Source organism: Scylla paramamosain, chromosome 28 (assembly GCF_035594125.1).
Source record: "Scylla paramamosain isolate STU-SP2022 chromosome 28, ASM3559412v1, whole genome shotgun sequence".
Lineage (NCBI taxonomy): Eukaryota > Metazoa > Arthropoda > Malacostraca > Decapoda > Portunidae > Scylla > Scylla paramamosain.
The window spans coordinates 16129751-16155385 of record NC_087178.1 but is presented as its reverse complement, the minus strand read 5'-3'; the positions used below and the strand labels follow the sequence as shown (position 1 = coordinate 16155385).

The window sequence follows — 25635 nt, the reverse complement described above, 5'->3', positions numbered from 1 at the left end:
GAGCGCTTAACAGAGGTGATAGTGTCTGGCATGGAGGCATACATTCCTCACTCTTTTTCTCGACCTAAACCTTCCAAACCTTGGTTTAACACAGCTTGTTCTCGTGCTATACATGATAGAGAGGTGGCCCACAAAAGGTATTTAAGCCTTCCATCACCAGAATCTCATGCACTTTATGTTTCTGTCCGGAACCATACCAAGTCTGCTCTCCAACTAGCCAAAAACTCCTTCATTAACAGAGTGTCAAAACTTTTCAAGATCTAACTCCCCTCGTGACTTCTGGCATCTAGCCAAAAATATCCCAAATAACTTTGCTTCTTCTTCTTTCCGTTCTTTATTTCAACCAGATGGCACCACTGCTATCACATCTATTTCTAAAGCTGAGCTCTTCGCTCAAATCTTTGCTAAAAACTCTACCTTGGACGATTCTGGGCTTGTTCCTCCCTCTCCTCCACCCTCTGACTACTTCATGCTACCTATTAAAATTCTTCGCAATGATGTTTTCCATGCCCTTGCTGGCCTAAACCCTCGGAAGGCTTATGGACCTGATGGGGTCCCTCCTATTGTTCTCCGAAACTGTGCCTCCGTGCTTGCACCTTGCCTAGTCAAACTGTTTCAGCTGTCTGTCTGTCAATATCTATCTTTCCTTCTTGCTGGAGGTTTGCCTACATTCAGCCTGTTCCTAAAAAGGGTGACTGTTCTAATCCCTCAAACTACCGTCCTATTATTTTAATTTCCTGCCTATCTAAAGTTTTGAATCTATCCTCAACAGGAAGATTCTTAAACATCTATCACTTCACAACCTTCTATCTGATCGCCAGTATGGGTTCCGTCAAGGCCGCTCTACTGGTGATCTTCTGGCTTTCCTTACTGAGTCTTGTTCATCCTCTTTTAGAGATTTTGGTGAAACTTTTGCTGTTGCCTTGGACATATCAAAAGCTTTTGATAGAGTCTGGCACAAAGCTTTGATTTCCAAACTACTCTCCTACGGCTTCTATCCTTCTCTCTGTAACTTCATCTCAAGTTTCCTTTCTGACCGTTCTATTGCTGCTGTGGTAGACGGTCACTGTTTTTCTCCTAAATATATTAACAGTGGTGTTCCTCAGGGTTCTGTCCTGTCACCCACACTCTTCTTATTATTAATTAATGATCTTCTAAACCAAACTTCTTGTCATATCCACTCCTACGCTGATGATACCATCCTGCACTTTTCCACGTCTTTTCATAGACGTCCAACCCTTCAGGAAGTAAACATTTCACGCAGGGAAGCCACAGAAAGCTTGACTTCTGATCTTTCTAAAATTTCTGATCGGGGCAGAGCAAACTTGGTATTGTTCAATGCCTCAAAAACTCAATTCCTTCATCTATCAACTCGACACAACCTTCCAGACAACTATCCCCTTTTCTTCAATGACACTCAACTGTCTCCCTCTTCTACAATGAACATCCTCGGTCTGTCCTTTACTTATAATCTGAATTGAAAACTTCACATCTCATCTCTAGCTAGAACAGCTTCTATGAAGTTAGGTGTTCTGAGACGTCTCCGCCAGTTTTTCTCACCCCCCAGCTGCTAACTCTGTACAAGGGCCTGATCCGTCCATGTATGAAGTATGCTTCACATGTCTGGGGGTTCCACTCATACTGCTCTTCTAGACAGGGTGGAATCAAAAGCTTTTCGTCTCATGAACTCCTCTCCTCTAACTGACTGTCTTCAGCCTCTCTCTCATCGCCGCAGTGTTGCATCTCTAGCTGTCTTCTACCGCTATTTTCATGCTAACTGCTCTTCTGATCTTGCTAACTGCATGCCTCCCCTCCTCCCGCGGCCTCGATGCACAAGACTTTCTTCTTTCTCTCACCCCTATTCTGTACAAATCTCAAACGCAAGAGTTAACCAGTATTCTCAATCATTCATCCCTTTCTATGATAAACTCTGGAACTTCCTGCTTCTGTATTTCCACCTTCCTATGACTTGAATTCCTTCAAGAGGGAGGTTTCAAGACACTTATCCTTCAACTTTTGACTACCGGTTTGGACCCTTTTATGGGACTGGCATTTCAGTGGGCATTTTTTTTATTGGACTTTTGTTGCCCTTGGCCAGTGTCCCTCCTACATAAAAAAAAAAAAAGGCTGGAAATACGATTCTTCTATCCAATACAGTTCATAAATAGACTTCTTAGATTGCAGATCTGATCACCTGTACGTATTGCCAAAAAAGGCATTGAAAGGACGGGAGGGGAATATTAAGCACGGCCAACAGAATTATATTTTTTTTTTTTCTTATGTGAAATGGAGCAAGAGTAAAGAGAGGGAAGAGGTGAAGGAAGGAGTAAAGGAAATCTGGAAGCTGCTGTCATAATTAGGTATAAAAGAAAACATGTATGAGAGAGAGAGAGAGAGAGAGAGAGAGAGAGAGAGAGAGAGAGAGAGAGAGAGAGAGAGAGAGAGAGAGAGAGAGAGAGAGAGAGAGAGAGAGAGAGAGAGAGAGAGAGAGAGAGAGAGAGAGAGAGAGAGAGAGAGAGAGAGAGAAAACAGGAACGCCTCAAGAAAAACATAAACGTTCATTTTTTCTCTCATACTAAAAATACATGGCACATTCAGGGACGTCGCATAAACGTGAATCCGCGTAAATAGAGTCCACATATAACGAAACAAGTGCAGAGGGGAACATGAATAGATAAAAGCACAGGAGGATAAATGGAAGGGTCTAGACAGAGAGGCGTCACGCAATCGTCTGTTACACAAAAATCGAGAAACTTTTGTTGGACAGCGGTGAAGAGTTACTGTTGAATCACTGGTAACAAACAAACCTTAGTGATCGGTAACTCGTCCCCAGCCCTAAGTTATTCTTCAAACTTGACTAATTTTTCTCTTATCTTTGCATGATTTTTTTGACCCCAACAAAAAAAAAAAAAAAAGAAAAAAGAAAAAAAAACTATGCTAAATACTCTGAAATACTGACTAATGTACTTTTAACGACGGCACTCCTTCAATACGAAATATATAGCCAAAGTGAAAAAAAAAATGAAATTCAGACCTTTCTAGGAATAATGGAACTGATAAGAGATGGTTATGGAAACTCAAGTGGGGAGATTGCACATTGATTAAATTACTTCTCTCCACTCAAGTTATAATTCCGTGTTAGAATGGAGAGGAAAGGGGACGGAAGGGAAGGACGACTCTTGGGAAAGAAGGGAAGAAAGGAATTGAAGGGAGATGAGGCCTAAGAGAGAGAGAGAGAGAGAGAGAGAGAGAGAGAGAGAGAGAGAGAGAGAGAGAGAGAGAGAGAGAGAGAGAGAGAGAGAGAGAGAGAGAGAGAGAGAGACAGAGTTACATAGTTACACAGAAAAACAGGCCACAACAGACCTTGCGGTCCTCACGAGGTGACCTGACCTGGGACAACTAAGATGACAGTAGAAGAAAAGGACAGGAAAGCAGAAGGATATCTCCCCACCCTCCACTCCCTCCGGCATAAGCCGTTCAGGAAAGCAGGTCGGAAAGAAATACCTTACGGGGTTAGAGAAGAAAAATCCTAAAGAAATTTTATAGGAACGATAGCAGATGAGAGAGATAAATAGATATGAGAGAGAGAGAGAGAGAGAGAGAGAGAGAGAGAGAGAGAGAGAGAGAGAGAGAGAGAGAGAGAGAGAGAGAGAGAGAGAGAGAGAGAGAGAGAGAGAGAGAGAGAGAGAGAGAGAGAGAGAGAGAGAGAGGCTGGTAAACAAAGATAACGCGGAAAGGACGAAGGAATAAGAGTGAAAGGAAAGAAAGAAAGGCAAAGGACGGAGAAATGGAACTGAAAGAGAGCTGTGAAAGAGAGTGAGAGTGGCAAGTTTGTATCTCCCCCAAGGTTCTGGGAGAGGCGCAGGCTGCCTTGAGGTCCGTTGGTGCCAAACAAGCCGTACAAATTTTTCCATTGTCTCCCCTTTTCTCCTTTGTTATCCGTTATCCTCGCTCTCTTCTTGCTTCTGTCCGTGAACCGGTTTTGCGAGCATCGTTACACTTATACACTAGATTTTTTTTTTCCTATTTCTTCTTCTTTCTTAGGTACATGTTAGAGTCTTGTTTTGTTATTTTTCACATGCAGGAGACTGTAAAATCACGGAGCTTTCTCAACAACATTGGGCTTCCGTAATATGCTTCACATTCCTCCTAAAATTCTGTGTCGTTAATTGGGTCAGCTGAGCAGTGGAGCTAGCATACACACACACACACACACACACACACACACACACAAACACACACACACACATGCTAATTCAGACGTATAATTCCCTCCATCTGCGAACCCATAACTGCATTTCTTTCCTTCGTCCCTCTAACCTGAAAGAGACGTTAACTAAATAATTACGTGTTCAGAATAGCATCGCATTATTAAAACAACACTTCTTGATTATATTTATATTTTCCCACTGATCAATTTTTCACCCCTGTCAGACACTGTTAAAGCACTTCACGAGGGGATACAAACTCATGCAGCCTTTCATCCAACTTAACCGACTGCGTATATAGCTTTTTTTTTTTTTTTTAAGTTCTTTCCAAGTTCCTTATTTTTTTACATGTTGGAGTGAATTTTCTTTCGACAAACTGGCAAAATGAGCCATGGGAGCAAGAAGGGATGTGTTGAGAAAGTCTGGATCTCTCTCTCTCTCTCTCTCTCTCTCTCTCTCTCTCTCTCTCTCTCTCTCTCTCTCTCTCTCTCTCTCTCTCTCTCTCTCTCTCTCTCATTCGAGATGTAAACAAAACCATGAAGAGGTTTGATCGTGATGACAGACATTGGGAAGATATCAATAACGTCAAATACCAGGTAATATCACTGGCGCGCGAGAGGGCACACACACACACACACACACACACACACACACACACACACACACACACACACACACACACACACACACAGACACAGAGACACACACACACACACACACACACACACACACACACACACACACACACACACACACACACACACACACACTGATTGGCTAAATTGGAAAAAAAAAACATTCAAAATACTAAGTTACTTTAATAATAAAAGTAATGAATTGATTTTATATGTTTTCTTTTAATATGTATTCATAAATTTTATATATATATATTTTTTTCGTGTGTATTTTTGCAATTTTCTAATCTACTCAGAAAATATTGCCGTACACACTGGTATCTGTATTACCATCATTACAAACTGCAAATTGAAGATAATAAAGTCTTTCACCTTCGTTATTCCCAGAAAGAAACATTAGTTTAAGGTGCTTAATTTGGGTTCATTCAAAACACTTGTTCATTACATAGACTATTCATCCTTCACCACCTGAGGGAACGTCATTGGCACATGAGATAATACAATATCCTTGAGTGTTCTTGACGTCTGTACTTTCATTTTTATTTGCCCCTATTGCCTTACTGATGCAGCGCGGCTTCCATCCTGCAGGGAAATGCAGGAAAGTAAACCAGCGGGATAATTGCCCCAGAAAGGCTGAGTAATGGCAGTCACTATTCTATGCCACGGTAAAATTTTTATCTTAACCCTGAGTCCAAATGAACGGCTATTATTAACGCTCCCAAGACACAGCTTCACAGTACATCACTCCTTCCACATCCCTGTTTCCTCGAGATCTGGCTCCGCTAATTTTTGTTTCTTTCTGTGTTAAATCATTCGAATTTATTGTTGAAATATTTCGCATTTAACCAGAAAATATATGTATACAAAGAGAATCAACATTCCACAACAGTGACTAACCAGCAACAGTGAAGTACGACAAAGATGAAATTAGGAAGACTCAAGAAGGCTTCCCGCTTTCCATTCATGCACGCTCCTTGCCTCAGCCAGTAATTACCCGCCAGCCAAACAAGATAAAGCATATACAATAAATATCGTGTGACTGGCGTGCGGGCTGGATGCCTTAAATTATTCACATCCTTTCTCCAGGGCGACTCTAGCCTTTGGTATTTCGTTGTTGTGTTTCCTGAGCAGCCGCCGCGCATGTACTGAATAGTGGAATCTTACCTGGCTTTCCGAAGGTCAAAGGTCATCCTGAAAAACATAATGATATGAAATTAGATGTTTTGGAGCAGTAAGCTTATGAAAAACGTATATCAGGACATTTCTCATTAACAAGTATTTATTTATTCATTAACTGACCAACTGTATGATTTATTTGTACCTTGTTGATTATTCATCTTATAAATGTATGTATAAGGAGCAGCAGCTGGCTTTTAAACTCAGGCTTATCTTTCCTGCACCGCTTGGTCTGCAGCAGTGGATGGAAAGGAAGCCAAGGTATCATTTTAGCAAGTTCACAACATTTTCTTTTACCTTTATAAAGAGGTAAACACATACACACAAACGCACACACGTTCACAGGGTACCACAAGTACTAAAAAAAAAAAAAGAGAAAAGAAAAGAAAAAACAGTTCACACCTGAAAACCTATCCCCTCTCAATAGAAGCTTTACAAAATCTACTCACATCTCGCTTCCGAAATCAGAGTCGCGAGGTCGAACTCGAAGAAACAGAAAACAGACACAGTAGAAGTGTCTGTAGCAGAGAAGAGATGCCAAGGACGATCTCAGACAAAGAAGGAAGAGGAGCAATAGGATGAGGGAGACAGAGGAGGAGGAGGAGGAGGAGGAGGAGGAGGAGGAGGAGGAGGAGGAGGAGGAGGACGAGGAGGACGAGGAGAAGGAGAAAGAGAGGGAGGAGTAAAACGGCGAGAGGGGAGATTCTTCCCTTTGAAGTCTACGTAGGAGTAGGCAGCGTTGATAGTGTTGACGGAACAGTGATAGTGTGATGAGAGCTCTTTCTTCTCTCTCTCTCTCTCTCTCTCTCTCTCTCTCTCTCTCTCTCTCTCTCTCTCTCTCTCTCTCTCTCTCTCTCTCTCTCTCTCTCTCATCAAGAGCTGCAGCAGAAGGGAGGAGCAGCGGGACAAGTGATGACGGAAGTTAAGAAGTCTATAGGATTTATTTTACATTAGTAAGAAAAGTGGTGTTCCAGCGACTAAATAGAACACACACACACACACACACACACAGAGAGTGAGAGAGAGAGAGAGAGAGAGAGAGAGAGAGAGAGAGAGAGAGAGAGAGAGAGAGAGAGAGAGAGAGAGAGAGAGAGAGAGAGAGAGAGAGAGAGAGAGAGACGATGCTATGGTTCGTTCACCCGTTCCGACAACCTCGCTCATTTTTTATTCAGCCTTCCAAACGATGATCTATGCAGGGAGATGTTTACCATTAGGCCAGAGGGGAGAGATCGAAGGAGGCCGAAGGGCAACACATGGGACAAAGAATGGCAGAGAAGACTCTGACACAGGCTCCCTGACACAGGCTCCCCAGTGTTAACGAAGGGGAGGAAGACCCCGATTAAAAAAGAGGAAGATCCGAAAAAGGAAGAAGAAAAGGGGAGGTGGGAAACAGAAGACTTGCCTTTCTCTGCTTCCTCAAAGCTATTCTCTTTTCTATAAAATGAATTAGAATTTTATATTCTTTATTTGCTGCGAGGAAGATACCGACTGCTAATGGGAAAGAGGGACTGGAGTGACAAATAGAAAGAACAAAGGGAAGTCATTTAGGGAATAAGCCACGTGTGAGAGAACCTTGAAAAGTACTGGTAAGGCCGTAGAAAGGGAGCTGTTGAACCCTTCAGCACCACCCTTGTCAATATATTTACTCTCCAGCCTTGAGTGCATGTCCGAATAATACAACAGTAATAAATCGTCCCTGAAATATATGTACCTACACCCAACACATTTTCTTTATAAGGCACAGCAGCAGGAGACAGCAGTGGCGAGAATGTGTTATGAAGAGCCGTGAAACGAGTTATATTATTTCCACTTCATCAGGGTCTATTGTCGAGTGAGGCGAACCTTTGTGGCAGTAGCCTGGGTGTTCCTCGATATTCCAAGTGGTCGCAGCATGGTGACATTTGACTGCAGGGAAATGTTTATGTTAGTGTGAGGGGTGATGTTGTTACGTATGTGCCTAGAGACTCCTCGTCGTCCGTTATCATCTGTTGGTCTCCTTTCTCTCTCTCTCTCTCTCTCTCTCTCTCTCTCTCTCTCTCTCTCTCTCTCTCTCTCTCTCTCTCTCTCTCCCCAAGTGAAGTGACAGGTATTGTAGTTAATGCATATCTAATATCTGTTGTATAAACCAACGATACAACCACACACACACACACACACACACACACACACACACACACACACACACACACATAATCATATATTTTGACCTCTCTTCTTTTTAGGACAAACATTACCCCAAGCATTTGTTTATGCAGTGATGACATTTGTTATTCTCGCTCCGGTGTTGTTGGTTTGCCGAATTATGCTCAACATTTCCACATTTCGCTGCACAAAGACGGCGGCACAGAAAACACAATATAGGCTAAAGGGAAATACATAGGGCGGAGTTTCAAGCCTCAGTGCTCATCCTCCAGTCTGTTCCGTCAGCCTGAGTTAGAATATTAAAGGTGTATCTTGAGGCGTGCCACCACGATGCTCTACTGGTGTTGTAGGGCACTCCCTTGCTCCCTCTGATGCTCCCTAACCTAACTTGACCTCACTTTAAGAAGACAAACTTTCAATCAGTCAGTCAATTAATCCATCCATCAGTCACTTATCAATTAAGAGAGTCTGCTGCTTGCATGTCACAATTGGTACCTTAATTCAATGAAAGTCAATGAATAAATATATAGATTAACTGATTTTATGACTGGGCAAAAATGACTCATACGGCGCTGCGCATCAAACATCAAACTACAGCGATAAAGCATTGGGGTTAAGTAATGTGAAGCAGCTAATAATAAAATGGCCACAGAGAGAGGGCCACACTAGCCAGGTAATGCCACTGAGCTCCAGCAGTGTCCACAAAAATGACGAAAGAGGTAAACGAGTGAGAAAATAATAGCGAGAGAAACACGTCATCTCGAGTCCAATGAAGAGGCTGCCAATAACACAAGCTCACTCCTCTCCCGTCATTCCTTACTGCGGGTCCACGACGAAGTGTGATTGACTATGGATGGCGGTTACCGTACTTATCTTTACGTCTTGGAGGGGAAAGACAGACGCTGCCACTCGGCGTCTCGTCACCCTCCTCCAGAGACACGCAACACTCCTCATCTGCAAGGTAATGTCAAGGGGAATAAATATTTACTTCTATCCTTCCCAACAAACTGTAATGTGGTTTGTGAGGGATGACTCCAAACCTCGACTAATTTCAGGTGGTATTAAAGAGCTGCCTGTTTAAATTTTTCACTGCTGTATAATAAACCTAGGGGAGAAAATATATGTATGTACTAATTATGTATAACGCAAGATCATTCCAGGAAAGCAGATTTTTTCCTTTCCTTCCTACAAAATAGTATAATGAACTGTCCGTAATTTAAACGTTTCTCGTACTGATTTCCAAATTATCAGTAACCACAGTTTGCCGCTCTACTCTGTGCCCTATTCTCAGCTGCGCTCGCCTATATCCACTATTCTCAGTCGCATCTCACCTCTGTCCCCTATTCCCAGCCTCCACCTCCTTGACTGCTCCAGCTTTCCCTCCACCTCGCCGTCTTTTCACAACACCCTCTGAATTAATCACCCGGGTTCACCTCTACGTCTTCCTGATGTCCGGGAATTTTATTACTTCCCTGGGAATGTACCGCAGTAGCTATGGACAAGTTGTCATCTTTCCAATGTCATGGAATTAAACAGAAGAAAAACAGAATTTGCAAAGATAATCCTTGTTTACCACAAGAAACTAATGCAGTAATAATAAGTATTTAATAACAGGAAAACGATATCAATCAGAGTACAAGATCATTAAATATAATTAGGTAATTACAAGCGTCTCGGTGAAAGCATCACCTAATTCCTGCCGTTCACCTCAACAGGTATGTCTTTATCACCCGGCCAGGTATGCTGCACTAATGGTACGTTCAAAGAGATTGGTAATTTAATTAAAATAATGTATACCCGCCTACGCTTCTCTCTCTCTCTCTCTCTCTCTCTCTCTCTCTCTCTCTCTCTCTCTCTCTCTCTCTCTCTCTCTCTCTCTCTCTCTCTCTCTCTCTCTCTCCCGCGTGCTACACCATATTTCCTGGGGATTCAATTACATCCTCGATACGTGTGATACTGAGCGATGGTTGAGACGGAGGGATCTTAATGCTTCATATCCGACACAAGGAAGATGAATTCAAGTGGTGATGGCGATGGCAATGGTGGTGGTGGTCGACAGCACCGCGCCTCCAGAATGTGTTACGTGTCCCTGAGCGTCCCTTTTCACCCACCTCCTCCCGCCGCGGTACTGCGCTCCTCCCAGTCCCGTCATATTTGCTATAGATCTCCCGAGACACCCTATAAATAAACATCATGCCGTTCAACCCTACTCCCATCCCCTTCGCTTTCCGTACTCCTACCCTCCTCCTACCGTCCTCCTACCATATCCAAGTTAACTATCTTCCCTCCACTTTCACTTCTACACAACCGATCTTGCGTCGTGATCCTTAAAACTTTTTACAGTAAACCTTCATCTTTAGTATCGAACTTTCTTTTTCTTCTATCTTTTCCCTCTCGCTATTGCTTTCTACTCTTTGTTTCACGCTCGTTTTCTTCCTCCTCCTTCTCCTAATCCTTTTCAGGAGGAGGAGGAGGAGGAGACTTCTTAGCAGAAAGATTTCATATCAAGAGTTTTCAATACCGGGTTATAATTTGTTCAGTTGTGAAAGGCATAACAAATGAGGAGGTGGAGTACTTTTGTACATTAAATAAAATCTTCACTCTTGTAAAATCCACAGGAAAACTAGATAACAGTAATGCCTCCTATATTCAGCTTAATTGCAATTCACGAGAATTTGTTATTGGTCTTTATAGCCCTCCAGGTCAGTCACAGGCAACCAACAACAAATTTTACGAGCACACTGCAGAAATTTGTTGCCAGAACGAGACCATAATAGTCGATAAACTAAACTTATCAGTACAGGTGGGGTGACCCTTTAATCTCGCACTCAGGACGCGACCCGTACGCTCACCTAAGAGAAGGCAGTATTCACCAGCTCGTATAACAACCAAAAAGGACCTAATATTTTGGATCTTGTTCAACTACAAATTAAAACATCGTCACCAGAATTCAGTAACAGTAGGCATTCAGTATTGAAACTGATTAATTTTCAGTACATAAAAGTAAAAAAAGTACCTGATTATTCGAAGGCAAATTTCTCCATACTAAGAAATCCTTTGTAAAACTGTGACTGGAGTCACTTCTCAGGTAATACTGACGTAAACAAAGCGCGAGAATCACTCACTTTCAAACTTAATAAGCTGTCGAAGCTTCCGTCCCACTGCAAAATAATCGCTTAGTTGTTAGAAATAAACCCAAGTGGTGGAACACAGATACAAAGAACAGTCTTACTGGAAAAAGCGAGAAATATAAACGACTATGATAAAACTTACACATTAGAATGCGATATCATGCTAAAAAAAGATAAATAAATAAATAAAAATAAATAAATAATAATAATAATAATAAGATCAAGTAAGAAAACTTTTGAGCTTCATGTCACGAATGCTAGTAGATCTAATCTTAAAATATTGTATCATTACATAAAAAAAAAGAAATGCTAACACCAACAATAGGTCATTTAACTACAAAACGGCGAACACACGGACAACGAAATCACGATGACAAACACTTGAAACGATTATTTCTCGTCCGTTTTTACAAAAGAAGACTCAAATCAACCAGCTCCTGAAAATCTAAGTATTAACGCATTTTTAAACACGTATTTTCCAGGAAAACGAAATTTTTGCTTATGATTAACGAAACTAAATTTAATAAAACGCCTGAGCCAGATAAAATCTCATCTAAAATACTTATGAATGCCCCTGTCTATCTTATTGAATAAATTATTGAACTCTAAGACTTAAAGTCCCTCACGATTGAAAGCTTGCTAACGTCACTCAATATTTAAGAAATAAATGACTCAAAGAACTAAATTTTTTCCCTTTTGCCAAATGTAGACCGAGAGGTGATCTTTCATTGGATTCACAAATATGAATCCCTGTAACTTTTTATCAGTTAAGCGATGTAAGAAAAAAAAATAAAAAATGAAGCCAAACATTTTTCTTCACTCACGTCATAAATTTATGGAACGGTCTACCATCGATTGTTGTTAATTCAGGTACTACTGAAACTTTAAAGATTCGCCTAGGTAAATATCTTGAATCAAATCCTCGGCTGTCACTGTTCGTCTCCGAGTAATACAAACGTCTCAAATTCACGGGCCTCTGATCTATTTATTTATTAATTTATTTATTGCTAGTTACTTGGGATTACGAAGATTATAGAAGATTATGAAGATTATGAAGATCCACCTATGAAGGGCTGAGGAAAGTCAAGAGCCCTGACAGTTAGTGACCGTCATCTGGATTTAAGGTACCATGGGTCACTGCTACACGGGGTGACTCTTCAATGAAAAGTGCACTCTTACAGTGGTTCCACGGAGGCTGGGGGCCTGATTGGCTGCTAGCTCCCTTAAAAAACACCAGGCAAGGCTTCCGCGCCACCTATCGACCTTCACACGGTGTCTACACATTCATTGCACTATACCTACTATCCACACACGCAAAAATAGCCCTAAATTAATGGTCACTACTACTACTTTCGATCTGTGATGGACTGCGTTTGGTCAACTTCGGGAATATAGTACAGCGATTAGTGTTACAGCGGGAACCAGTGTGCGGCGTCCCTAAAGGGAAAGAGTATAAGGGAGTGTACTCCCTTTAGGGAGCACACTCTCCCTCTCCCTTCTTAGTAATCATGTTGTTAGTGCTAGGACATTAGGGAGCTTTAAGAGTAGATTAGACGGGTTTATGGATGGGAATGATAGATGGAAATAGGTAGGTATATTTCATACAGGGACTGCCACGTGTAAGCCTGGTCGATTCTTGCAGCTTCCCTTATTTCTTATGTTCTTATGTTCTTATGTACACAAACTCATTAGAGTGACCGGAGCTGACTCCTGATTGACTACTGCCTCTCTAGAAAGCGCCAGGCAAGGCTGCCGCACCACCCCTCGACAACCACACTGTACTTCCACTTACGATATACACGCACCACATTAAACACTTATCACGCACTTTTACCCTACCCCATGAACAAAAGTTGACGAAGACTTCAACTCTTTCTTACTTTCCTCTCAAATTCCATGTGGTTCTTCTATACAAAATGGTATTATCTTCCTTTTTCCTAGCCAACATCGGGCGGAGGGATAGGCGGGTGGGGATGAGCCTTCTTTTGTACTATCCTGTATCTCTAACCAGTAGTGTAGAATTGTTACCCAAGCAGCCTAGTAAGGACCTCAGTGTCTGTTGCTGTTTGGACTGAGTTGTATTCCTATCTATTCCTCCTGTTTCTCTATCAGTAGCCTTAAAAGAATTCTTAGATCACGATTACAAGAGCGTGATTTGGTATGGAGACATTGGTTCAGTCTGGGAAGAGGGCCGCAAGACCAGCTGCGTCTTCCTCCACCCGGACGGTGAGGGAAGCAGGAGGAGGACAAAGCTCTCGTCTCGCGTCCAATCTGTTATCGCGATGGTGCTAATGAACTTTGTCGATCTCATTGATTTTGTGTCTATACTTGTCTGTCTACTTGCCTGTCAGTGTGCATCTCCGTGCTACAAGGGTCTTAGTGTGGATTTCCGTCTTAGTGTCGATTTCCGTGTGTATCCGCATTACGTGCCGCTCCTCCCTCAGTGAGAGTGAAGAAGGGGAGTGAAGGAATAAATACACAGCACATTCATAGTATTATAAGAAAAATGAGGTCAAGAATAAGGATAACATGGAAGACCTTATTCATTTACATCAAGTGCAACCAGAATAGTCAACTTCCACGAAAACTTGGAAATTTATCTCTATCATATACTTCGGAGGGAAGGTAAAAAGTGGTTACAAAAGTTTCAAATATACAAAGTTACAGAATCACACGTTTTCACGTCTTCGTAAAAAAAAAATTACTAAGAATATAAATCAAATCAAAATTAGTTATTCTTTTACTGTTTGGTGGGGGTTTCTCGGTTCATTTTCACCACTATCATGTTTATCGTCACAACCCTTTCCTTCATCCTTACTAAGCACATGATAAATGAAGTGACGCAAGGAAATACTGTTTTGTATCTCACCACAATCTTTTTTATTCACCCTTACTGTACAAGCGACAAATGAAATGACGCAAGAAAATATTGACCCCGCTCTCCCCCCTCCGATGTGCATTCCATTCCTCGACTAAGTCATGGAAGAAAAAAAGAAAGAAAAGAGAGGCTCTCCCGCGCCGCCACGAGTTGGGCAGAAATAGCGCAATGTTAGTAATGAGAGCCAAGGTCACTGCTGTCCTGAAAAAAGCCAAGCGAAGCAAGCGTTCAAGTCACGCAGCTTTAAAGGGAAGGAAGTCAATTACCGGAATTACCGCAAGCATTTCATGATCATCTCAATTAGCAAGAGAGAGAGAGAGAGAGAGAGAGAGAGAGAGAGAGAGAGAGAGAGAGAGAGAGAGAGAGAGAGAGAGAGAGAGGAGAGAATCTGTCATTGTGTCAAGGCTTTCTGAGTAGACTGTGTACTTTCCGTTCCATAATGTTTTCTCTCTCATAATGAAGTGTTGGTGCTCACGCTCGCTCACTTGTCTCCACTATATGAGTAAACTTTAGCTTATTTTAATTCCCCTGCAGACAGTGCAACCAAATGTAGATACTCTCTTGAACACAACACAGCACCAAAAGAGATGCGCTTGCAATGCTATATAGGAAAATGATACAGTCGAGAGACTCGCACACAGAGGATGGAAATGTGTGTGTGTGTGTGTGTGTGTGTGTGTGTGTGTGTGTGTGTGTGTGTGTGTGTGTGTGTGTGTGTGTGTGAGAAAGCACACGAACACGCGCTGGGTAGGGATTATGTTGATGGTGGTACTAGTAGTAGTGATGGTGGTACTATTAGTAGTAGTAGTAGTAGTATTACCAACAGTTATAACAGTAGTATTAGTAGTAGTACCAACAGTTATAACAGTAGTATTAGTAGTAGTAGTACCAACAGTAATAACAGAAGTAGTAGTAGTAGTAGTAGTAGTAGTAGTAGTAGTAGTAGTACTAGTACTAGTAGTAGTAATAGTAGTAGTAGTAGTAGTAGTAGTAGTAGTAATAGTAACAGTAGTAGTAGTAGTAATAGTAACAGTAGTAGTAGTAGTAGTAGTAGTAGTAGTAGTAGTAGTAGTAGTAGTAGTAGTAGTAGTAGTAGTAGTAGTAATAGTAGTAGCAGTAGTAGTAGCAGTAGTAGTAGCACTAGCAGCAGCAGTAGCGGTAGCAGAAGCGGAAGCAGTAGTACTATAGATTATTCACTGTACGCTAAACTGACAAGGTTTTATGCCTGTTAAGCTGAGCGTTGATCGGCTACTATACAGTATTCATAACTCAATACTTTTTATTGCTTTTACCGTATTTCTCACTGATAGCACAGTCATCGCGTTGAATCATATTTTAGAAAAAACTAAAAAAATATGAAAAATCACATTTAATGCTATCATAAAAAAAAAAAAAACAAAGAATAAATAAACAATACATATCAGTGAATGCATTGCCGTCCTTGCTGCCACACACGCACGAGTCAGGCAGCACCACTACCACACACGCGGGAGTTAGGCAGCACCACTATCACACACGCGGGAGTCAGGCAGCACCACTATCACACACGCGGGAGTCAGGCAGCACCACTATCACACACGCGGGAGTCAGGCAGCACCACTATAACACACGCGGGAGTCAGACAGCACCACTATCACACACGCGGGAGTCAGGCAGCACCACTATCACACACGCGGGAGTCAGGCAGCACCACTATCACACACGCGGGAGTCAGGCAGCACCACTATCATGTACGCGGGAGTCAGGCAGCACCACTATCACACACGCGGGAGTCAGGCAGCACCACACACACACACGCGGGAGTCAGACAGCACCACTATCACACACGCGGGAGTCAGGCAGCACCACACACACACACGCGGGAGTCAGGCAGCACCACACACACACACGCGGGAGTCAGGCAGCACCACTATCACACACGCGGGAGTCAGGCAGCACCACTATCACACACGCGGGAGTCAGGCAGCACCACTATCACACACGCAGGAGTCAGGCAGCACCACTACCACACACGCGGGAGTCAGGCAGCACCACTATCACACACGCGGGAGTCAGGCAGTACCACTATCACACACGCGGGAGTCAGGCAGCACCACACACACACACGCGGGAATCAGGCGAGCTGTTTTAGCTAGAGATGGGATGTAAAGTTTCCAGTCATGATAAATCGTACAAGACAGACCCAGGATGTTCATTATAGAAGAGGAGTACAGTTAAGTGTCATTACCTTAAATGTAGTGCTTCTGATGAGTAAAACACTTAGATTTCAATATCAGTTAATAAAATAAGTAAAAAAAAATAAGAATCGCTGACTTGTGAAAACATACACGTACATGACAGTACCCAATCCTCGCTTAGCTTGAGATGACTCGCAGGCTCACGGTTCATCTCCCAGTGAACTGACTATGGTGGTGGTGGTGGTGGTGGTGGTGGTAATAGTAGTAGTAGTAGTAGTAGTAGTAGTAGTAGTAGCTGTAGAGCTATTGTTGTTGTTCTAATTTTTATTATTATTATTATTATTATTATTATTATTATTATTATTATTATTATTATTATTATTATTAGTCATAATTGTTATTATTATCTACCTTATTATTATTCCTACTTTTGTTATTACGATAAACATTTTCACCATTACCACTATTGTTATTAATATCAACATTCTTCCATGCAACAGCTGAAAAAAAAAAAACAGGATGGGAGGAGAGGCTTTTCTAGGAATGAGTCCCCTGAGAACAAAGGGTCTTGCGTAAGGAGGAACAAAGTAGGGAAAAGGAAGCGAGAATAGAAAAGAGGATGGAGAGGAAAGTGGTGAAGAGAAGGGTGAGAAGGTGAGAAAAGTAAGACATAGAAGAGGAGGAGGAGGAGGAGGAGAAAAAGAAAAGAACAAAAAACGAGAGGAGACGAAAAAGCATGGGATTAGTAAATAAGGAATTATATCAAATTAAGTTAACAAGAATGAAAGGAAGAACGAGGAAAAGAGAGAGAGAGAGAGAAAAAAAAAATGGTGAGTGAGGGAGTTTGAGGACTGATCAACAACAAAAACACTCCGCAGGGAAAGGCGCTGCTCCTTTCTCCTCCCTTTGTCTCCCTTTCTCTGCCCCTCCTCTCACCTGAACTCCTTTCCTCGCATCACGAAGCACTCCACCTACAGAAAGAGAGAGAGAGAGAGAGAGAGAGAGAGAGAGAGAGAGAGAGAGAGAGAGAGAGAGAGAGAGAGAGAGAGAGAGAGAGAGAGAGAGAGAGAGAGAGAAACAGTAACCCCCCAAAAAATTAAAAATAAGTAACCACGAAGCCCCCCTCCCCCCGCCACACATACACAAACACCAGTAATGGCAACAGGACAGCATCCCCGTCATATCTAACAACCCGTCCTAATGTACCTCTTTCCCCACCACCACCACCACCACCACTCCTAACCTTGTACCGCCTGACCCACAGACCTTGGCCCGCCCCCAAATCGACCAGACGCCGCCCTCACACAAGTTAAAGTGACCCACTGAAGCTAAGATTAGGGGGGCCACAAATGGAGGGAAAGGATGAGTCTTGTTACTAGTTTTCTCTCTCTCTCTCTCTCTCTCTCTCTCTCTCTCTCTCTCTCTCTCTCTCTCTCTCTCTCTCTCTCTCTCTCTCTCTCTCTCTCTCTCTCTCTCTCTCTCTCTCTCAAGGGCTTCTCCGTAACGTTAAGAAAATGGAGGTAGATAAGGAGTGAAGGCTTTCTCTTACATTCATGTTTTCTTGGAAGCTTCTCATCTACATATGCGAGGTGAGAAGGCTGCTCCCCAAATACCTGTCATCTGCAGTGTTTGCCTTCTACACCTTCGCTACCGCCTCCGCTCCGTCACTACACGTCCCTCTCTTTCTCTCCATTGACATTCCTTCGGGGCAAAATAACGCTGTAATGATGTCGCCAGAAGCTACAGTGTCAGGATTTGGGATTCTAGGACTATTATTCCTTATTTAGGATGGCTCGTTCTTCACTTTTCATTCTCGGTGGTTTGGTTTTATCTTACGAATGTACGTAATGTTTATTTTACTCATTTTTTTCATCATATATTACCTCTCATTTATTTGTTAGATTTTCTTTTACCTCCTAATTTTGTCATGACACATTGTTTTATGTCGTGTGTGTGTGTGTGTGTGTGTGTGTGTGTGTGTGTGTGTGTGTGTGTGTGTGTGTGTGTGTGTGTGTGTGTGTGTGTGTGTGTGTGTGTGTGTGTGTGTGTGTGTGTGTCTCCTTCCTAACTATTTTAGTCTCACTGCTCAGATCTTCCTCTCTATTTCCCATAGCACACCTCGTCAGTCAGTCTCTCTCTCTCTCTCTCTCTCTCTCTCTCTCTCTCTCTCTCTCTCTCTCTCTCTCTCTCTCTCTCTCTGTCTCGTACTATCTTTATTTCCTCATTATTATCTACTTTCCCCTCTGATCTCTCCAAGCCTTGGTCTTCCCTTAGAGGTATGTCACGCTAATGGTCAGCCTTGTTTAGATGGTCAGGAAAAAAACAAGGAAAAGGAACTGCAATCATAATAACAATGATAATAATAATAACAGCAACAACAACAACAACAACAATAATAATAATAGCAATGATAACAATAATAGCAATAATAACATCAATAACAATAATAATAATAATAATAATAATAATAATAATAATAATAATAATAATAATAAAATAATAATAATAATAATAATAATAATAATAATAATAATAATAATAATAATAACAAAAATAATAATTATGAAGAAAAAAAAGACGAAGAAGAAGAATAAACAGCAGACCAACAACAGCAGCAACAACAACAACAACAACAACAACAACAACAACCAACAACAACAGTAATAATAATCACAATAATAACAATGACAGCAGAATTTGCAGCGTTAACATTTGTAATAAAAAGAAAAGCCACAAATACAATGTACATAACAGAATAAAAGTAATCAGGAAAGAAAACGGGAAATGGAAATAAATGTTGAATCACTCACTAAATCAAAGGAATTATATGAGAAATGTGCATAAAAACGAACAGAAAAGAGCCACAAAACTGAAGACCAGAGGGCAGGGCGAGGTGGTCAAGGATAACTGGCCAGTGCGGGTACACTTGTAGCGTCCATTGAAGTAACGTTGTCTGTCTTTTTTTCTGTTTTATTCTTCCCTGTTTATCTCGCCCTTCTGTGACTGGTGTGTTTTCTTTCTTTATATTTTTTCCCTTGTTTTCTCCTTTTTTTCAGTTTTTCTATTTTTTTTCTTAGTTTCTCTCGTTTTTTTCAGTTTCTTTTCTTTATTTTTTCGCTTTTCATTTTTCTTTGATGTTTTTTTTCGTTTCTTTATTTTTCCTTCTTCTTTCTCTTGTCATTCTGTGACTGATGTTTTTTTTTTGTTTGTTTTTCCCCTTCGTGACTTTTTTTTCTTAATCCTTTCTCTCTCTATCTCCCTCTCTCTCTCTCTCTCTCTCTCTCTCTCTCTCTCTCTCTCTCTCTCTCTCTCTCTCTCTCTCTCTCGTCTTTCTGGTACTGTTTTTTTCTTTTGTTTTCCTCCATTTTTTTCCGTCTTTATCTTTTTCTCTGTTTTATCCTCTTTATCTTTATCCCTCTTTCTCTCATCTTTCTGTGACTTTTGTTTTTATTTACGCTCTCACGCTTTCGCGCTTGTTGATGTTTTCTCGCCACCAAGAATCGCGTTTTCTTTCATGTTTATTCGTGTGTTCTTCTTTCACTAATGGAAGGAAGCTCGAGGGCTTTTATTCCGGTGTTCGCCTCATCCTCAGGGGAATTAGTGTGGGCTTAATACTTTCGCCTTGACTCACAGGTTCCAAAACAACAACATACGATTTATTCTTTCGGTGAAATATGTAACATGTGAGTATCTTACAGTTTGTGATATAGTTGTTTACAAACGTATCTGAACCTTTCTCTCTCTCTCTCTCTCTCTCTCTCTCTCTCTCTCTCTCTCTCTCTCTCTCTCTCTCTCTCTCTCTCTCTCTCTCTCTCTCTCTCTCTCTCTCTCTCTCTCTATCTATCTATCTATCTATCTATCATTACATAATATATATACCATTTTTCATGTTGGAGATTGTACAGGTTAAAGGAGATATTTTGGGTACCCCCTATCCAAAAACCTTTCCCAATTGTCTAGGTTAAGATTTTATCTTTACTGTACAAGTGTCACAGTCACTCGTGAGGCCGAGCATCTACCACGTATTCTCTCTCTCTCTCTCTCTCTCTCTCTCTCTCTCTCTCTCTCTCTCTCTCTCTGCAATACTGGTACACAAGAATAACAACGTATGCAGTACACATTACTCATGAGGAAAAAAACACACACTGTTTTTTTTTTCACTCCTTAATTCTTTCCACAGTCTTAACATTCACCTCTGGTGCTCAACACGGAGTTCCTGCCGGGACTCCTTGCTCCGTCCCTCCTCCTCAGTTTTTTTGTTGAAATTATAATGATGTTGACTTTTTTTAAGGTATGTTGAAAGGGTTTTATTAAAAGGACGTTTTGTTATTCTTTCTTTCTGCGTGTGTGTGTGTGTGTGTGTGTGTGTGTGTGTGTGTGTGTGTGTGTGTGTGTGTGTGTGTGTGTGTGTGTGTGTGTGTGTGTGTGTGTGTGTGTGTGTGTGTGTGTGTGTGTGTGTGTGTGTGTGTGTGTGTGTGTGTGTGTGTGTGTGTGTGTGTGTGTGTGTGTGTGTGTGTGTGTGTGTGAATAATTTTCGAATTCATTTAATTGTCTTGAAAAAAAGTGAAAAAAAAAAAACAAGACAAGCCCGGGCGGTACTATGGCAACAGCCCATACGAGAAGAGAGCTTTTTTCACAGCTTTATGAACCTCGACAGCGTGGCACGATTAAAATTAATAGTCCATACTTGAGACAACCACGAGTTTCCAGATATGAAAAAAATGAATTAGAAATTTGAGTCACCTGGAAATGATACACTGGAAATGATAAGCCTGATACACTAGAAACAGTATTCAACCACATTTCCTTCATCGCAGTGCATAGAATGATAAAAACAGTTCATTAGTACAGCTCAAGAAAAAAAAATCCTACAGTTTAAAAAACCTGACCTGACCTCTGCGTAGGTTCAAACTGAGATTGAATTTGGGCTGAGTGATTAAAGATCTCTCGAACCTTTATCATACAGGCTTCCCTGAGAAGTTTCCTTCGTTAAGTCTTTTTTTTTTCTGTGTGGGGTGGGCGGTAAATAGCAATAACACTTTAAGTATAACATATCTAATTATGTTAGGAAAAAAGACAGATACTCGTATGTAGACATATGCATAGCTGAAGGGACTAATTGCTAGCAACGAGAGAGAGAGAGAGAGAGAGAGAGAGAGAGAGAGAGAGAGAGAGAGAGAGAGAGAGAGAGAGAGAGAGAGAGAGAGAGATTGGTGGATAGATAGACAGACTGACCGATTAAGTGAATGATAGATACACATACAAATGGTGAAGCTCAGTATTACTGTCAAGTAAATACTAATATTAGTCAGTAACTTCTATGATCTCAAAATCCAGGAACCGAAGAAACGAGTGTTTTGAGCCGCAGAGACAGCAGGCTCATTAGGGCAGCACGAGCCTTACACCCATTAGCAGCACAACACGGGCTACTCTTACACACACACACACACACACACACACACACACATCCCGCCGCGCTGCTCCCCCTCGCGTCGCTCCCCCCACTTCCCAGCCTCGCCTCGCAGACAGCCACTAGGTCGGGCTCGCGCGTGACGCCTCACTCCCCTTCCTCCACCCGCAGCAGCAAGGTGAGGGGAGCACGCTGCTCGACGCTCCCTTCTGACGGTGCAATGTTCCATTCTCAGGACCGATCTCTCTCGACCGCTTTGCACCGCTGAGAGGCAGAGAGTGCGTGACGGGAAAGTCCAAACTAATGGGGAAACAACACTTGTACGCAACATAGGCGTTGAAATGAGCGCCAAATGAATTGTTTGATCCACGAGGACCTGGACGCTCCTGCTCCCGCGTGTTGCGCCTGAGGATGAAGCGGGCCTCGAGGCACCTGGTGGGGATTTAGTGGGGCGGCCCACGGTATTCCCTGATTATGACCCTTTGTGAGGAATACTGAACTCCCTCCAGGCCAGAAAACTTGTGTGCGGCATAGCGCGTGGACCTCAACCGTGCAGAGGCACCCGCCTCACTCTCCCGCGTCGTGGCAGCGAGAAGGGAGCGGGAGGTGCATGTGTGTGAGAGGCGGCAGTGGTGGCGGCGGCGGTACTAGTGACGGTGACGACGGTGGTAGTGGCGGCGGCGAAAGCGACGGTGAAAGTGTTTGTGGTAGTTGTGGTGGTGGTGAGGGTAGTGGCCTGCGCTTCACGTACACTAGTGTCCTCGAACTCGAAAGAAAGTTCAAGCAGCACTTCCTGGCGCCTCCCCGCTGGCGGCCCATCATGCTACTCGTCCTGCTGTCCTCGTGGTCCCTGCTGTGCCCGCTGCCTCCTCCTGCTACTGTTCCTGCTGCTGCTGCTGCTGTTGCCTTTAGATTGGTCTTCTTAGGTGAGTGCCACTTTCCTGCCAACTGTGAGAGTTGCGGGACTCCCACACCAAACAAACAAGAGAAACAATCGGAAATTAAACTTCCCAAGTACGACTTGTTTCCTAGAAAGGCTTAGGCAGGACATGAACTTTTCAATGGTAACTCTAAACCAGAAGCTCCAAACACAGAAGAAAACATACATACAGGAATGAAAAGTTTCTTTGACCGCCAAAACTTTTACATAAGTTGGAGCAAAAAATAAAAAAGTGTAGCTTACGTAAAACAAAGGATGATGGACGTGCACTTCATTGGCGGATGCGTAGCACAAATAGTAAATGACGAGCTGGCAGGGGCCGTATTTTTGCTGTGTCAGATGAGAAACAGGATTGTGTGAGTTTATAGCTGTGGTCCTTTCGATACCAATCGAGGCTGATGATAGTAATGGTGGTGGAAATGGCAGTAACAGTGACAGTGACGGTAGTAATGGTGGTGGGTGATGATGGCAATTGTGCTGAAAATGGCAGGGGTGTTAAGTGTGTTGATGGTAATGGTGACAGTGAGAGAGGCAAAGATGACACGTAATAGTAAGTGGAGATGACAGAGATGAGGAGGGTTGTGATAGTAATGGTAATGGTGGCAATAAGGAAGGGATAATGATGCTGATGGTGATGACAACAGTAGTAGCGGTGAAGTATCATCAGTTGTGGATACAGCAAGAATGGTGAGCGAGAGGAGGGACGTTATGAAAAGAAAAAAATGATAATGACAAAATGATAGAAGCAGTGAGAGTAAATAAGGTGCCATTCACAGCGTAAATGGTGGTCGATGCGTACCGTAAGAACGATAGAAGATGTTCCGCTGGGAATAATGTGAACGCAAGGAGAGCCGGAGAGAGTATCCCACGTTTTGAGCGCGAGACCTCACAGGTGTCGAGGAAAACGAGAGATATGGTCAACAAGAAATATACGGCAGTGATAAGGGATGCTGGGGGTGAGGGAAGCAAGGCACGAGGGCCAGGGATGATAATACAGATGGGAAAGTGATGAGGGACGCTATAGGAGTGATGGGAAGGGAAAACCCAAGATGTGACGGCGCCTTTTCCACGTGAGGTGACGGGCGGGGATCATGATATGAGTAGCGTGGATGGCCGTGTGATGACTAGTGTCCCTTAGAGAAGACTGACGTTGGAGTGAAACGATGGGTTGTGAGTAGGATGGAAAGGGAAAGGGAGAGGAATGGTGGCGCCCCCTCTCTGTTAGGTAAGTGTGCCCTAAGGAAAGAGGGAGGGGGAGAGTGAAGGAAGAAAGTACACAAGCTTCTTAAAGGTAAAAGGGCCTCTCCTTTCCCTCTGCCTAAGGAAAATCAATATCTAAGTATGGGAGAAAAATATATTCCATAATCTCCTTTTTTCTTATTCTAAGAAATCTATGTAAAAAATTTTCAATAAGAAAGGAACTTGAATTTAAAATGAGCCTCTGTTCTCTATGGCAGAACTTTTTTCTCTCTTTCCTTCGCTCCTCTAGGGTTTTTTTTTCCTTTAAACTTGCTCTTCTTTCACTTAAACTTTTCGTCGCTAATTTCCTCTTCTTGTTCCAGCGTTCTCTCTCTCTCTCTCTCTCTCTCTCTCTCTCTCTCTCTCTCTCTCTCTCTCTCTCTCTCTCTCTCTCTCTCTCTCTCTCTCTCTCTGATAACTTCTCTTTCTCTCTCTTAGATAACCTAAGTTCATTTCCTTTCCACACGCTTCCTTCTCTGAAAATAAATTAGTCTCTCTTTCATCTTTCTTGCCCTCATCTTTCATTCTTTACCGCGTGCTTTTTTGTTATATCCTTCCTCCAATTCCATCATTCTTTCCATTCCCAATTTTTCCCCGCATTCCCTTCCATTGATCACACCTCTTCATTTCCCTTAAGGTCTTTTCTCTCTTGCCCTTCCATTTACTCACCTTCTCTTTAGTCTTTTATTCTCAAGCGTAATTTGGACTGTATTTGCATCATTGTATAAACAAAAGGAAGGGAAAGGGAAGAGAAAGACGAAGAGGAGGAGGAAGACAAGGAGAAGGAGAAAAAGGAGAGAGAAAAGGAACAGATAGAAAAAGAAAAGAAGGACGAGAAAGAACAGAAAAAAGAAGAAGAGGTAGAAGAGAAAGAAAAGGAGAAAGAAAACAAAGAAAAGAAGGATGAGGAAGACGAGAAGGAGGAAGAGGAAGAGGAGAAGGGAGACAAGGAAATAGAATACCAGAAAGAGAAATAAGAGGAGGAGGAGGAGGAGGAGGGGGAGAATTTGAGGGAACGGAGCGCCTCTGCCTATAACAAACTAGCAGAGAAACGATTTGACGCTCAGCTGAATCGTTCATTTTCACGCCTAGTGTAATTTTTTCAACCCTTCTTCCATCTTTCTCACTATGTTACAATCAAACAGGCAATTCCGGGCCCATTTCTACGGCCATTTCATCCCAGAAGGTCGAGATGATAGAAGTGACAGCCGCATATATAATTTTCGTAAGCTCCTTTAGTTTTTTTCTCTTCATTTTCGACGAGTTTCTTTGTGTTTACGACTGCACGTAACTCACTGGATAACCTGATTTTCTCCCTTGATTTCTTCTTATCACCCTAACCAATCAAGCCTTAATATATTCCCTGAAAACAGTAAAGAAAAATTAATTAACGACCAATCTTTATTTACAACCTCAGGCGAAGGAAATAGAAAAGCAGAAAAAAAAGGAAAAAAAGAAAAGCGGTAACTAATCAGCGACATTAAGGGAGAGGTCACGGCCACACACAAGCCCTCATTGCAAGGCGCCTAATGAAATACCAAGACGTCACTAAGGCAGAGCTCAGCCGCGGCCCGCACCTGCAGGCAAATCTGCTCCTAAAGACCCAACCATCCTGAAAGAGAGAGAGAGAGAGAGAGAGAGAGAGAGAGAGAGAGAGAGAGAGAGAGAGAGAGAGAGAGAGAGAGAGAGAGAGAGAGAG

At 42.4% G+C, this 25635-nt stretch overlaps 1 protein-coding gene and 1 long non-coding RNA gene across 3 annotated transcripts in view; one reads left to right on the top strand and one right to left on the bottom strand.

The window, feature by feature from the left end:
• Positions 1 to 25635, bottom strand: part of LOC135115008 (uncharacterized) — a 174233-nt gene that overhangs the window by 93626 nt on the left and 54972 nt on the right. For both annotated transcript variants that reach the window (XR_010275756.1, XR_010275755.1), the window contains exon 2: positions 6008 to 6034. This is a non-coding gene — a long non-coding RNA (uncharacterized LOC135115008). The remainder of the gene's footprint in view (positions 1 to 6007; positions 6035 to 25635) is intronic.
• Positions 21764 to 25635, top strand: part of LOC135115006 (PDF receptor-like) — a 204804-nt gene continuing 200932 nt past the window's right edge. Inside the window, 1 exon segment of the mRNA XM_064031418.1 lies at positions 21764 to 22683. The gene's annotated coding sequence lies outside the window, so the exon portion shown is untranslated.